The sequence below is a fragment of the Somniosus microcephalus genome, chromosome 3 (genome assembly GCF_052327205.1).
Source record: "Somniosus microcephalus isolate GS21.2 chromosome 3, FLI_Smic_1.0, whole genome shotgun sequence".
NCBI lineage: Eukaryota > Metazoa > Chordata > Chondrichthyes > Squaliformes > Somniosidae > Somniosus > Somniosus microcephalus.
In genome coordinates, this window is record NC_140989.1 from 83,068,629 (window position 1) to 83,083,655 (window position 15,027).

The window sequence follows — 15,027 nt, forward strand, 5'->3', positions numbered from 1 at the left end:
CCTCGAGAGCCTACTGTCAACAAGGACAGACGTCGATGACGAAGTCCAGCACCACCTTCAGTGTGCCAGTGCAGCCTTTGGTTGCCTGAGGAAGAGTGTATTTAAAGACCAGGACCTCAAACCCAGCACCAAGTACATGGCCTACAGAGCAGTAGTGATACCCGCCCTCCTGTATGCTTCAGAGACATGGACCATGTACAGCAGGCACCTCAAAGCACTGGAGAGGTACCACCAATGCTGCCTCTGCAAGATCCTGCAAATCCATTGGCACGATAGGCGCACCAACGTCAGTGTTCTCGCTCAGGCCAACAGCCCCAGCATCGAAGTTTTGACCACCCTCGATCAGCTCCGATGGACAGGCCACATCGTCCATATGCCTTATTTGAGACTCCCAAAACAAGCGCTCTACTTGGAGCTCCGACATGGCAAGAGAGCTCCAGGTGGGCAGAGGAAACGCTTCAAAGACACCCTCAAAGCCTCCTTGAAAAAGTACAGCATCTCCACCAACACCTTGGAATCCCAAGACCGCACAAAGTGGAGGAGAAGCATCCGGGAAGGCGCCGAACACCTCGAGTCTCTTTGCCGGGAACAAGCGGAAGCCAAATGCAAACAGCGGAAGGAGTGCACGTCAACCCAAGCACCCCACCCACCCGCTCCTTCAACCACCGTCTGCCCCACCTGTGACAGAGACTGTAGGTCCCGCATTGGACTCATCAGTCACCTGAGAACTCATTTTTAGTGTGGAAGCAAGTCATCCTCGGTTCCGAGGGACTGCCTAAGAAGAAGAAGAAGGTATCAGGGGCTATGATTCCACTGGTATCAGGGGCTATGATTCCACTCGACCAGAATTTGCGAAACTTCTTGACCCCAAAATTCAATGACAAAGCTTCCCTTTCGTTCTGCACATAATTACGCTCACTGGCCCTGAGAGTGCGTGAAGCAAAAGCAATTGGTCTCTCTTCCCCACTATCTGGTACATGAGAGATCACTGCCCCAACTCCGTACATAGAGGCGTCACATGCTAGCTTGATCTCCTTAGATACATCATAGTGAACAAACATGGTACTGTCTACTAACTGGTTATACACTCTTTGGGCTCGATTTTGCCAGGCCCGAGGAGGCGGGTGTAAGAGCCATAAAAGCTTAAGAAAATACTTTAAATTAGTGGCTAAATGGCATAATACAGTTAATTTACCTGAACGACTTATTGTATTAAGAAACCCCCTATTTTCTTGCTCCAGTGGTATAGTCCGACACCCCCTTCATTCTTGCCACAATGGAACAGTCCCTAAGCCACACATTGGGTGCAGCCTTTTCACAGTTTTAAACTGCATGTGGTGAAAGAGGCAGAAGCTGTGAGGTTTGGAGCAGTACAGTTTTTGACCGTGTTCGTTTATACGTGTTTGCTTTGTAATTCTGCTTGTTAAGTGTTATAGTAAACAGTTTAAAAGACAAAGCTACGTTTGGGAACGTTTTATTTCGACACGCGTCTACTCATTGTTAAAGGCCCCACAGCTCAGTGGCCTGCCTGTTTGGAAACTAAGAAGCGCCACTACAGCGGGATTGGAGGCATGTGAGGTGGTAAAATTGCAAAAAATGGCGGGCGGGCCCGATCCCGCTTCCATCCCAGCTCCGAGCAATTTTCCCAAATGCGTGTTTTCTGACCCCGTTCCCATCCTGTCTCCAAGAGGCGGGATAGGCACTTAAGGCCCTTAACAACCAGTTAAGTGCCTCTATAATCCCATTTTGAGAAGCCTATCTGATTTTACCACCTTTCCCACATCCTGCACATCTCCTCTGGAATCCTGGCGGCCTCACAAGTGGACTGCTTACTAACAGTCGCAGCTCCACCATTAAAAAGGAGTTTTCAGCAATCTTCATTTGCAGGTGGCAGAACTTTGTTGTCTCAGGTCTGGGGGAACTTATAGCAGGCATACCCATTGTTGTGGAAGTTTGGAGCCTGACACCCATCTCCAGTGGGGCCTCCTGGGAAACCCCTCTCGCCACCTTGACTGAGCGCTTCCTCAACTGAGGCATATACCAGAAGCATGGGAACCATTTATTTCCTTTCCTCCTGGACATCAGATTTGGACGAAGACCAGCCGTGGCAGCAGCAGAACCATGAACAACAGCACCACCAACTGCAGGAGCAACAGCAGGAGCTCCAAGCTGCTGCTCACCTGATATACCTATCAATTCGTCCAATAAAAGGCGACGAGTTAGGAACGTAACTAAAGGTTTTTATTGACTAAATAACAGAGCCCACCCTCGTGGGTGATCGGGTCCAACAAGGAGGAATACCAGCCAGTCGACTACCTTTATACCTGGGCAGGTAGGTGGAGCCATGGGCGGAGTCGGAGGTGGTCAGCCCAGGTATAACAGCGCGACAAGAGGCGACCTCGTATCGTGATACAACGGTGATAACAATACAACAGTGATAACTATAGTGTAACGATAAAGTGGTTTACCACATTCACCCCTTGTTTAGATTTGAGTCCGGCGGGGTGAAGTGTACTACCAGTTCTGGTATGTCAGTCTGTCCGGAGGCCTCGTAAGCCTCTCCGATCGTCGCAGCGGCGGTGCTGCATTATCCGGTGTTAGTGCTGGTGTCTGCGTGGTCGGCGAAGGCTCGTGGGGTTCCGGCATGCCGTCTACCTGGGCTGGAATTGGGGGGGTGGTGGGGGGGGGTAAAGGTGGTGTCTCCGGAGTGCCCGAGGGTGCGAGGTCTCGTAAGGAGACAGTGTCCTCCCGCCCGTCTGGGTAAGCCACGTAGGCGTACTGGGGGTTGGCGTGCAGGAGGTTCACCCTTTCGACCAGGGGGTCTGTTTTATGGGCCCTCACGTGCTTTCGCAGCAAGACGGGCCCCGGAGAGGTCAGCCAGGTTGGTAGAGTGGTTCCCGTAGTCGACTTCCTGGGGAAAACAAACATTCGTTCATGGGGGGTGGCGTTAACGGCAGTGCAAAGTAGTGACCGGATGGAGTGCAGCGCTGTCGGGAGGACTTCCTGCCAGCGGGAGGTTGGGAGGCCCTTAGACTTTAAGGCTAAGAGGACGGCCTTCCATACCGTCGCGTTCTCTCTTTCCACCTGGCCGTTCCCTTGGGGGTTGTAGCTGGTGGTCCTACTTGCTGCAATACCTCTCGCTAGTAGGAACTGACGGAGTTCCTCGCTCATGAAAGAGGAGCCCCGGTCACTATGTATATAGTTTGGGAACCCGAACAAGGCGAAGAGGTCGTTCAGGCATTTAATGACCGTGGTACTGGTCATGTCTGGGCAGGGGAAGGCAAAGGGGAAACGGGAGTACTCATCAACAATGTTGAGGAAGTACACATTACGGTCAGAGGACGGGAGGGGCCCCTTAAAGTCGATGCTCAGGCGCTCGAAGGGGCGGGTGGCCTTGATCAGGCTTGCTCTGTCCGGCCTAAAGAAGTGCGGTTTGCACTCGGCGCAGGTCTGGCAGTTCCTGGTTATGGTCCTGACCTCCTCGATGGAGTAGGGCAGGTTGCGGGCCTTAATGAAGTGGTAAAGTCTGGTGACCCCGGGGTGGCAGAGGTCGTTGTGGAGGGTCTGAAGTCTATCACTTTGCGCGCTGGCGCATGTAATTCGTGACAGAGCATCGGGGGGTTCGTTCAGCTTACCTGGCCGGTACAAGATATCGTAATCATAGGTGGAGAGCTCGATTCTCCACCTCAAGATCTTGTCATTCTTGATTTTGCCCCTCAGCTTGTTATTAAACATAAAAGCGACCGAACGTTGGTCGGTAAGGAGGGTAAATCGTTTGCCTGCCAGGTAGTGCCTCCAGCGTCGTACCGCCTCCACAATCGCCTGGGCCTCCTTCTCGACCGACGAGTGTCGGATCTCAGGGCCCTGTAGGGTCCTTGAGAAGAAGGCCACCGGTCTCCCCTCCTGGTTAAGGGTGGCGGCTAGGGCGAAGTCGGATGCATCGCTCTCGACTTGGAAGGGGATGGACTCATCCACTGCGTGCATAGTGGCCTTGGCAATGTCTCCCTTAATGAGGGAGAAGGCTGCGCACGCTTCCTCCGTAAGGGGGAAGGATGTGGACTTCATGAGGGGTCTGGCTTTGTCCGCATAATTGGGCACCCATTGGGCATAGTAGGCGAAGAGCCCCAGGGTTCTCTTAAGTGCCTTAGGGCAGTGGGGGAGGGGTAGCTCCATGAGGGGGCGCATTCTTTCGGGGTCGGGGCCGATGAGTCCGTTCTCTACTACACAGCCAAGGATGGCAAGGCGCGAGGTGTTAAACACACATTTCTCCTTATTGTAGGTGAGGTTCAGCCGTTGGGCTGTACGGAGGAATTTCTCCAGATTCACGTCGTGGTCCTGCCGGTCGCGGCCGCAGATGGTGACGTTATCTAGGTAGGGGAATGTGGCCTGCAGTCCGTTCTGGTCAACCATCCGGTCCATCTCCCTTTGGAAGACCGAGACCCCGTTGGTGACACCGAAGGGGACCCTAAGGAAGTGGTATAGGCGCCCATTCGCCTCGAAGGCGGTGTACTGGCGGTCCTCGGGGTGGATAGGGAGTTGGTGGTAGGCCGACTTAAGGTCGATGGTCGAGAATATGCGGTATTGTGCAATCTGATTGACCATGTCAGATATGCGGGGAAGGGGGTATGCGTCCAGCTGGGTGTATCTGTTTATGGTCTGGCTGTAGTCGATGACCAGGCGATTTTTATCGCCGGTCTTAACGACCACGACCTGGGCACGCCAGGGGCTGTTGCTCCCCTCGATGATGCCCTCCTTCAGGAGACGCTGCACCTCAGAGCAAATGAAAGCTCTGTCCCCAGCGCTGTACCGCCTGCTCTTGGTAGCGACGGGTTTGCAGTCGGGGGTGAGGTTAGCGAACAGGGAAGGTGGCGGCACCTTGAGGGTGGATAGGCTGCAGGTGTTACGCGGTGGGCGGTTTAACCTTCGCTGGTTGTCGACTGTGAGTGGGGGGAGGGGTCCACCGTATGCTAGGGTTACACTTTGGAGGTGGGATTGGAAGTCCAGCCCTAGTAGGACGGCAGCGCAGAGCTGGGGGAGGACGAGGAGTTTAAAGTTTTTATACTCTGTACCCTTAACCGACAAGGTCACAGCACAGTAGCCGCTAATGTCCGTGGCGTGGGACCTCGATGCCATCGAGATTCGGTTGCGCGTTGGCAGGACAGGGAGGGAGTAGTGGCTCACCGTGTCTGGGTGGATGAAGCTCTCCGTGCTTCCGCTGTTGAACAGGCAGGTCGTGGCGTGGCCGTTTACTTTGATGTCCATCATCGACTTGGACAGGTGGTGTGGGCGGGCTTGATCCAGAGTGACGGAGGCTAGCGTGTAGGTAAGCGAGTCGTTGTCGTCTGCGGGCGAGGCGGTCGTCGGGTCCGGGGGCCCGGTGGCAGTCGGGTGTGGTGGGTAAAATGGCGTCTCCCACGAGGTAGGACAAAATGGCGGAGAAGATGGCTGCCCCCATAACTCACATGAGGCACTATTGGGGTCGGTTGCCTTGATCAAAGATGGCCGCCCCCATGACTCACGTGTGGGGATACTGGCCTCAGTTGCCGTGAAAGAAGATGGCCGCCCCCACAGTTCGCATGAGGCACTGCTGGCCTCTGAAGATCCGCTCCTGCAGGCCTTAGAGAAATGGCCTTTCTTCCTGCAGGTTGTGCAGGTAGAGTTCCTGGCTGGGCAGCGCGACCTCGGGTGCTTCTCCTGGCCGCAAAAGAAGCAGCCGGCGGCCCGATCGCGGGTGCCCGATGTCGGAGCCGGTACCGGGGGTGGCGGGCCCGGTCGGGTCCGGGACGCCGACGCTGAGGTAGGTCCCGGGGGCGGCGCTGCGAAGGGTATTGCGGTAGGGGTCGGGCCCGAGTCCCAGGGTCGTGAGCAGTACCTGGAAAACGCCTCCTGGTCCTGATGGGCCACCTCCAGGGAGAGAGCGAGGGCTTCAGCTTTGTCCAGGTCGAGGTCTTTAGCTTCAAGCAGTCTTTGCCGTGAGTAGTCGGACCGTAGGCCTTTCACAAAGGCATCGCGGATATTATCTTCCGTATTTTCAACAGCCGTCACCGCTTTAAAGTCACAGTTCCTGCCGAGTGCTCTTAGCGCCCGTAAAAATTCAGCTACAGACTCTCCTGGCTGTTGCGGGCGGGATCTTAGGAGGTGCCTGGTGTACATGTAATTTACCGGGCTGCGGTACTGCTGTTTCAGTAGGTTGATAGCGGCCTCGTACGTAGTCGTGTCCTGTATGAGTGCGTATACTCTCGGGCTCGCTTGGGCGTTCAGAAGTCTTAGTTTGGATCTCTGCGGGGCGCCGGATTCTTCCAGGTAGGATTCGAAGCAGTCCAGCCAGTGTTTGAAGTTGAGGGCTGCGTTTGCTGCCTGTGGGTTTAGATCCAGGTACGGTGGTTTGAGGGCTTGCAGCCAAGCCGGCTGGTGTGGCTGTGCTTCTGGGAGGGCTTCTGGCTGGCCAGTAGTAGACATCTTTAAAATTTAGTCAATAAAATTGATATACCTATCAATTCGTCCAATAAAAGGCGACGAGTTAGGAACGTAACTAAAGGTTTTTATTGACTAAATAACAGAGCCCACCCTCGTGGGTGATCGGGTCCAACAAGGAGGAATACCAGCCAGTCGACTACCTTTATACCTGGGCAGGTAGGTGGAGCCATGGGCGGAGTCGGAGGTGGTCAGCCCAGGTATAACAGCGCGACAAGAGGCGACCTCGTATCGTGATACAACGGTGATAACAATACAACAGTGATAACTATAGTGTAACGATAAAGTGGTTTACCACATCACCCACCTGAAGCTGCACAGGCCAGAAGGCACCAGCGCGCGACCACATTGCTGCCCGGGATGCAAGGGACGCACTCATCTTGGCCAGATTTGCTTAGCCTGCACAATCAAACACTTTTGCCTCGCACGTTCTTATCAGACCATCGACAATGGCCAAGAACCTACGGATTCCTATCACTCTGACCACCATACTGACAATTGCAAGTCGCCCTAAGCCCTCAATGTGGGAGTCTCATTAGCAAAATTACACATGCCACAACTGCAACAGTTTGCCATCAGAATTTTTTATGACAATAAGCAACTGATGGCTTTTCAAAATTAAACACAACATTACACCCAAGTGACTACCCTTGTGACTACTTGGGCATTATCTTCCACTTACGCATGCTCCTACGTGGTGCTTCCCCTGTGGCTTCAGCAGATGTGGAGGCCACTTGCTTACTTTCTTGCTGCTCCTGTCTTGACACCTTTGGCAGGTGTCCTCTGGGGTTGCGAACCTGTGAGGGCTCGGCAACAGTCTGCTGCTCCTGCGGCTGTGCAGGGGTTGAGACGCCGATCTCAGTTGGGTGGGGACTCTGGTGGGGCTCTCACCGAGGGCTCTGCAGTGGCATGGTCACGTGAGCGCTTGGAGAGGAGCCCCCACTTCCTTGTTGTATGCCACCAACATCCCTCTCATGGATCAGCCCCACTTCAGAGCTAACAATTGGCTGGACAGCACCTTGCTGTACTGCAGGGGGGCCATTAAGACCCGTTTCTGCACTGGAAGTCCTACTCCAGAGGAATTGCATGAAGGTCTGGTTTGTTTGCTCAATAGCTGACCATCGCTCCTCAAGAGATGTCAGTCTATTCTGAACAATTACCATGTTTTCCATACCCTGGCGACTAAGCTCCTCCATGGACGTAGCCATCCTCTCCTCTACCGTTGCCATCCTCTCCTCTACGGTAGCCAGCCTTACCATGGAGGTAGCCATCCTTTCCAAGGAGGTTGCCATCCTTTCCGTGGTGATGCGTTCATGCGCCAATGCCTCCTCAAAGGCTCTGCTCATGTTAGTGATGGACTCCTCCATTCGCTCCACACTCGCAGCGACCCTGGAGACAAAACCTGCCAGAGACTCCTGCACCTGTTCCTGGAGTTCCAGCACCGCTCTCCTTCTGGATGGACGCAGAGGCACAGGGTCGACGTGCAGTGGAGCCGAGCTGGGAGCGTCCTCTCCACTGCGACGAGGACTCTCCACTGCTGTCCCTGTCTCCACCATCTGCTGATACTCACTTGTGAGCTGTGATACACCAGGTGACAACTCTATATCCCGAAGGTCCCACCGAGATGTGAGTGTCTGCGCTGGTGCTGGGTGCGCTTAATTCTGCTGATGGAGTGCCCTCAGAGGTTGCAGCTTCCTCTGAGAAGTCTGGAAGCTCAGGCTCTTCCTCCTGGACAGTGGGGATGGGGGCTCTCGATGGTCCTGTGGGAGAGTAAAGGAAAGAGTTAGTGATGTGAGGTAAAGGTTGCATGCACATTGAATTGTGCAGATGATCATAAGTCAATCTGTTAGAGCATCAGATTCATTATCAGTCACTCATCCAATATCAGTGAGAGAGATGCCAAACTATTCTGTCACCAGCTTGCTGTGATGCGCCCGCCTGTGCATCTCCCACTTGGGAATCCTCCTCGATCCTGGCAATTTCCAGGGCCACCTCCTCCAAGATGGTGAGCTGGGCTACTGAGGGTGGCCCTCTTGTCCTTGCTCTTTCCCTGTTATTGTGGGCTCTCTTTTCCTGCAATGAAGGACACAAGTGGAGTTTGAGTGAGAATGAAGGAGTGAGTTTAGAGAATCCATAGCATAGATGCTTAGAAAGAGACAAAGGGCCCTCCCTGTGTGTTGTAAGTTGTTGTCATTGCATCATAGTGAGAAGGAGTGTGAGGGCGGCATGGTCAAATAGTGTTGTGTCTGTGTATAATAAGACACAGACTGCAGGAGAAACGGTACAACAGGTGTTTACTCAACGTGGCTCACAGTGGAACTGACTGTACAGATTGCTACTCAGTGCTATATACAGGTGTGGTCACTGCCGGTACTACAGTATACATGAGCTGTAAAAAGTAGTTCCCCCCTTAAAGGTTTATACATTACAATTCCTCCCCTTTTAGATTAACAGTACCATAACACTCATTTAACAATTAAATATCAAACTAATTACAATTAACACTTTTAACATGCAACATTAGCTGAAAATAGTCTATTTATATATTCAGTCTTTGGGGAGGCTTCCTGATCCTTTCTGGATAGCGCCTTTCCCGAGTGTCTTGCTCTTGGTGCGGAGGCGATTCTGGCCCCCTGTCGTCGGTTGGTTCATCAGCTTCCGATGCCACTGTTTCTGGGGTAGATGCGACCTGTACGTCGGGTTCATCACCAGTTACGTATGGGCGAGGCATGGGGTTGACTTGTTCCTGTGACTCTAGGATTTGGTCAGCATGGCGTCTCACGATGCTCTCCCCAACGTCCACTGTGTACATTAGCGGGCCCTGCCATGTGCATATCGTTCCTGGCTGCCATTTTTCTGTTCGGTAGTCGCGGGCCAAGACTGGTTGCCCTACATTGAAGCTCCTTGTTGGCTTCTCATGGATGTGCTGGAATTGCTTACTCTCAACATCTCTTCGTACGTTTGGTCTGAGCAAATCCAGGCGAGATCTTAACCTTCGGTTAAAGAACATCATGGCTGGGGCCTGGTTGGTGACTGCATGTGTCGCATTCCGGTAGGCGAACAGGAAATTGTCCACCTTGTGCTGCAGCGGAATGTTGTCATTGTACATAGCCTTTATTGCCTTCTTAAAGGTTTGTACGAACCTCTCAGCCAATCCATTTGTGGCTGGATGATACGGGGCGGATGTGTAATGCCTTACCCCATTCCTTTTCAAGAACCTCCGGAACTCTTCGGACACAAACTGTGGTCCGTTGTCGGAGCAAATCTGTTCTGGCAAGCCATTCCTGGCAAAAATGGTCCGTAGGACTGCAATAGTTTTCTCCGTGGTGGTGGAGGACATTTTGACGACCTCAGGCCATTTCGAGTGCGCATCCACGGCTATTAAAAACATTGAGTCCATGAATGTACCAGCAAAATCAATATGCACCCGTTGCCATAGAGATGAGGGCCACTCCCATGGGTGTAGGGGGGCCTGTGGTGGTGCATTTTGGACTTTCTGGCATCCTGAGCAGCTCTTGGTCAGGTCCTCGATTTGTTTATCGATTCCCGGCCACCACAAATAAGCCCTGGCTAGGCTTTTCATTTTTACCCCTCCCAGATGACCCTCATGAAGCTCATTGAGCACTCTATCCCTTAACTTGGGTGGAATTACCACTCGGGATCCACACATCAAGGTCCCCCGGCACACTGACAGCTGTTCTCTCCTTGTCGAGAATGCTGGCAACAGTGAGTCGCCATGTGCTGGCCATCCCTTCACCGTCAAATCATATACCCGAGACAGTGTTGGGTCATTTCGGGTTTCCTTTTCGAGACAAGCGTTAGTTACCGGTAGGTATTCAACTATAGTCGAATGGAATATTTTGACAGGATCCACTGCTGGTGCTTCCTCCACAGTAGGCAGTGGCAGGCGTGAAAGCCCATCAGCATTTCCATGCTGTTTCGTGCCCTCATATTCAATATCATAGTGGTGCGCCCCTAGAAAAAGTGACCATCTTTGTAGTCGTTGCGCAGTCATCACCAGAACGCCCTTCTTCGGATTAAAAATGGAGACAAGAGGCTGGTGATCAGTCAGCAAGGTGAACTTCTGCCCGTGCAGATAGTGATTGAACTTTTCCACTCCCCACACTAGGCTGTGGGCCTCCCTGTCAATCTGGGCGTAGTTACGCTCGGCTGAGGTTAGTGATCGTGACGCAAAGGCTATTGGCCTCTCTGAGCTGTCCGAGAATTTGTGCGACAGCACCGCTCCAATGCCGTAGGGTGACGCATCACATGCCAACTGAATTGGTAATGCTGGGTTGTAATGGGCCAATACCTCTTTCGATGTGATTAGTGTTTTGCTCTTCTGGAAAGCTCGTCTACATTCGTCACTCCACTTCCATGGCACCCCAGTTTGCAGTAGGGTGTTCAGTGGGTGTAGTATTGTAGACAAATTTGGCAAGAACTTATGGTAGTAGTTTACCAGCCCGAGGAACGACCTCAGTTGTGACACATTTTCCGGTGCTGGAGCCTTGACTACTGCCTCAATCTTCTCTGGGGGCTTATGTAACCCCTCTTTATCGATAACGTGACCACAATACAAGATCTGTTTTCTAAAAAACTCGCAATTGGGGCGGTTAGCTCGGAGCCCATATTCCTGCAATCTAGTGAGCACCTGCTCCAGGTTGGCAAGGTGATCACTGTCATTTTCGCCCATGACCAGGATGTTGTCCAAATAACACTGGGTCCCTGGGATCCCTTGCAGGACTTGTTCCATTGCCCTCTGCCAAATAGCCGGAGCTGATGCTATCCCGAATACCAGCCGATTGTATTGGTAGAGACCTTTACGGGTGTTGATTGTGAGGTATTTTTTTGATGCTTCTTCTACCTCCATTTGCAGATACGTCTGGGCCAGATCAATCTTAGTGAAGCGTTTCCCTCCAGATAGCGAGGCGAAAATATCTTCAATCCGCGGAAGTGGATATTGTACGGTGTGAAGGACCGGGTTCACTGTTACCTTAAAGTCCCCACAGATGCGAACCTTCCTTGGTTCCCCAGGCGTGCTGCTCAATGACTTTTTCATCACAGGGACGATGGGTGTAGCCCACTCGCTCCAGTCTACCTTGGACAGTACACCTGAACATTCCAGACTCTCCAGCTCTGCTTCGACGGCTGGGCGGATCGCACAAGGTGGCAGTGTGGCCTTAAAAAATTTTGGACTTGCGTTTTCTTCAATTTTAATCGTCGCTGTCATGCCTTTCTGTGTTCCGAGTCCTTGCTGGAACACTTCTTTCGCATCAGCTAGGATCTTTGACAGTCGCCCTGGTGTTACGTCATCATCCTTTTTGTCAGCCACAGTCAGTGCCTGTATGGAATGCCAATCCAGTTGTATTTTCCGGATCCATTCACGTCCCAGTAATGGTGGTCCTCCATCTTGCAATACATACAGGTCTAGTTTTGGTGTATCCTTACCATTATATATAACGGTCACCCTTATTTTTCCTTTGGGGTAGACTTTTTGCCCCGTGTACGTCTTCAAAATAATTTTTGTGTCTCTCAAGGGTATGTGTGAGAATAGCTGCTCGTAGTCCCGTCAGTTTATGACTGTTAGGGCTGATCCTGTGTCCAATTCCATCTTTACCTGGACTCCTGCTATCTTGAGAGTGTCCCAAATGGTTCGGTGGTCCTCCGTTGTGATCACATTATGTAGTTTCAGACAACTCAGTTCCCTGCTTTCGGAGTCGTTATCACTCTTTTGTTCGTCTGAACTATTCTCCGTCATCTTATGTACCTTCTTGTACTTTCCTTTGGTAGGTTTCTTATTGCTGGTTTTCTTTCTCGACCTGCAGACTCGTGCTATGTGTCCTACTTTTCCACATTGTCTGCACACTTTGTCTTTGAACCAGCAATCATTCTGGTCATGTGTTGTTCTGCCGCAGCGATAGCACTTCTCTGTTCCATATGACATTTCGTTTGTGCCATATTCTTGCGGTCTCTGTTGTATCTCTGCAGCGCCCCATGCAGCTGCTTCACATGATACCGCAATGCTGAAAGCCATTTTCAGCGTAAGGTCCTTTTCAGATAAAAGCCGTTTCTGGGTTCCTTCACTTTGAAGCCCACACACAAACTTGTCCCGTAAGGTATCTGCCAGTCCCCCTCCAAACTGGCAATGTTTCGATAGTTTGTGCAGTTCTGTTAAATAATCAGCATTGCTTTCATCCTTATGCTGGTTCCGTTTGTGAAACTGGAATCTTTCTGCTATCAGCAGCGGTGTGGGGTTTAAATGTCCCTGTAGTATCGTACTATGTCTTCAAAACTCTTTTCCATTGGCTTCGTTGGGGTTGCTAGATTTTGTAATAAACCATACGTCTTTGCACCCATTAAATTTAACAATACCGACGCTTTCTTGTCATCTGACACCTCATTTGCCTTGCAGTACACCTCTATTCATTCGACATATGTAGTCCAATCTTCGACTTCATTGTCAAATGCGGTGATACTGCCACGCTTCGGCATTTTGGGTGTGGTTTAAAATGGCGTCTCCCAATGGCTTAAAATGGCGTCTCCCGCGCTTTCCTCCCTCCCCCGCTGCTGCCAACGCCGCTCCCGGCGGTTCTCGTGGCAATGGCGGTGCCCTGTAGGTTTCAGCGCGCTTCTCCTGCGCTGCTGCCAACGCCGCTCCCGGCGGTTCTCGTGGCAATGGCGGCGCCTTGTAGGTTTCGCGCGCTTCTCCTGCGCTGCTGCCAATGCCACTCTCGGCGGTCCTCGTGGCAATGGTGGCACCTCGCGGGTTTCTGCGCGTCTCTCTCTCCCTCTCTTCGACGCTGCTCGGCCCCTGAACACCGGCTGTGCCCTGTGCGCTCTGCCCTCTCTCTCCCCCGTCGACGCTGCTCGGCCCTTTGCTGTGCCGCTCGGTCGGGCTCTAGCCCGCCGCTGTCCGGGAAGGGTCTGCGCACTACCTGTTGCCAGCCCATTTTGCTGGACCACCTCGACTTGAAAGCCAAGCCTGGCTCTCGACAGCCTCCCCCGCAATTCTCGAGTCTCTGCTGGATGACTGGGCAGTTGCCCGTGGTCGACGCCCGAGTCTCTGGCCTTGACCTCCAGTCCACTGATCTCCAGGATCGAATCCCCGGGAGGTGATGCAGAGTTGCAGGTCGGTTCGAACTTGCCTTGTCGCCAATGTTGTGTCTGTGTATAATAAGACACAGACTGCAGGAGAAACGGTACAACAGGTGTTTACTCAACGTGGCTCACAGTGGAACTGACTGTACAGATCACTACTCAGTGCTATATACAGGTGTGGTCACTGTACAGTATACATGAGCTGTATTAAGTAGTTCCCCCCTTAAAGGTATATACATTACAAATAGTTAAGTGAATGTGACCATAGAGAGAGAGGGAATGGGTAAGGGTGCAGGGTTGTCTGTGTCAAGCGGGATGTGGAGGAAGAGGTTGGCAAAGCAGAGTGCTGGTGAAGATAGGCGATGGGGATGAGATTGAGGGTGATGAGAAAGTCATACTCACTTTTCCTGTGCGGAGAAGGTCATGAAACCTCTTCCTGCGCTGCAGCCAGGTTCTGTGGCACATAGAGATGGCATTGACCTCCTGGGCCACTTGCAGCCACACAGCTTTAGTCTGTTGTGGTGGCTTTTTTCTCCCTGAGGAAGGGAAGAGCACCTCCTTATTAGATCTTGCTCCCTGCACCAGAGCTTGGAGGGAGGGCTCATCAAAGCGAGGTGCACACTTTTGCTTGCTGGTGGACATGGTCGGTAAATGAAGTCTTTCATACAATGTCCAAAGCGTTTCCAGTCTCCAGAAGAAGCAAGGCTGCTTGCTGGCCTTAAATCCGACAGCTTTGATGACGTCATTGAAGGTGACTTTCTGTATGAAAAGACTCATTGGGCCAGTGGTTCTCACATGCAGGAAATCAATTGCCCAATTAGGGGAAAATTGCACTTTTTCAACACATCAGTTAGGAGTCGGGGTCCTGACACGATTTCCACCTGGCACGCCCCAGCCCACCCACACTGACAAAATCCAGCCCTTTGAATGCTGTGTCACATGCTTTTGACCACTTCCAAGGGACCTGTTTTCTCAGCAGCTCATTCAGTGGATGTAACAATGTAGCCATGTTTGGGAGGAACTTTCCGTAATAATTCAAAAGACCCAAAAATGATCGAAGTTTAGAGATATGGGTGCATTTCTGATTGCATCCAGCTTTCCCTTGGTTGGATGTTAACCATCTTTGGCTACTGTGTGCCCTAAGTACTCCACTGAATTTTGAAACAACTCACACTTGTGAGCTGTCACTCGTACTCCGTGCTTCTCTAGCCATTTGCGCACTTTATTCAACACAGCAAAGGCTGTGGGACCCAACAACATCCTGACTGTCGTGCTGAAGACGTGTGCTCCAGAACTAGCCGCGCCTCTAGCCAAGCTGCTCTAGTAAAGCTATAACACTGGCATCTATCCGACAATGTGAGAAACTGCCCAGGTATGTCCTGTCCACAAAAAGCAGGACAATTCCAACCCGACCAACTACCGGCCCTTCAGTCTACTCTCAATCATCAGCAGAGT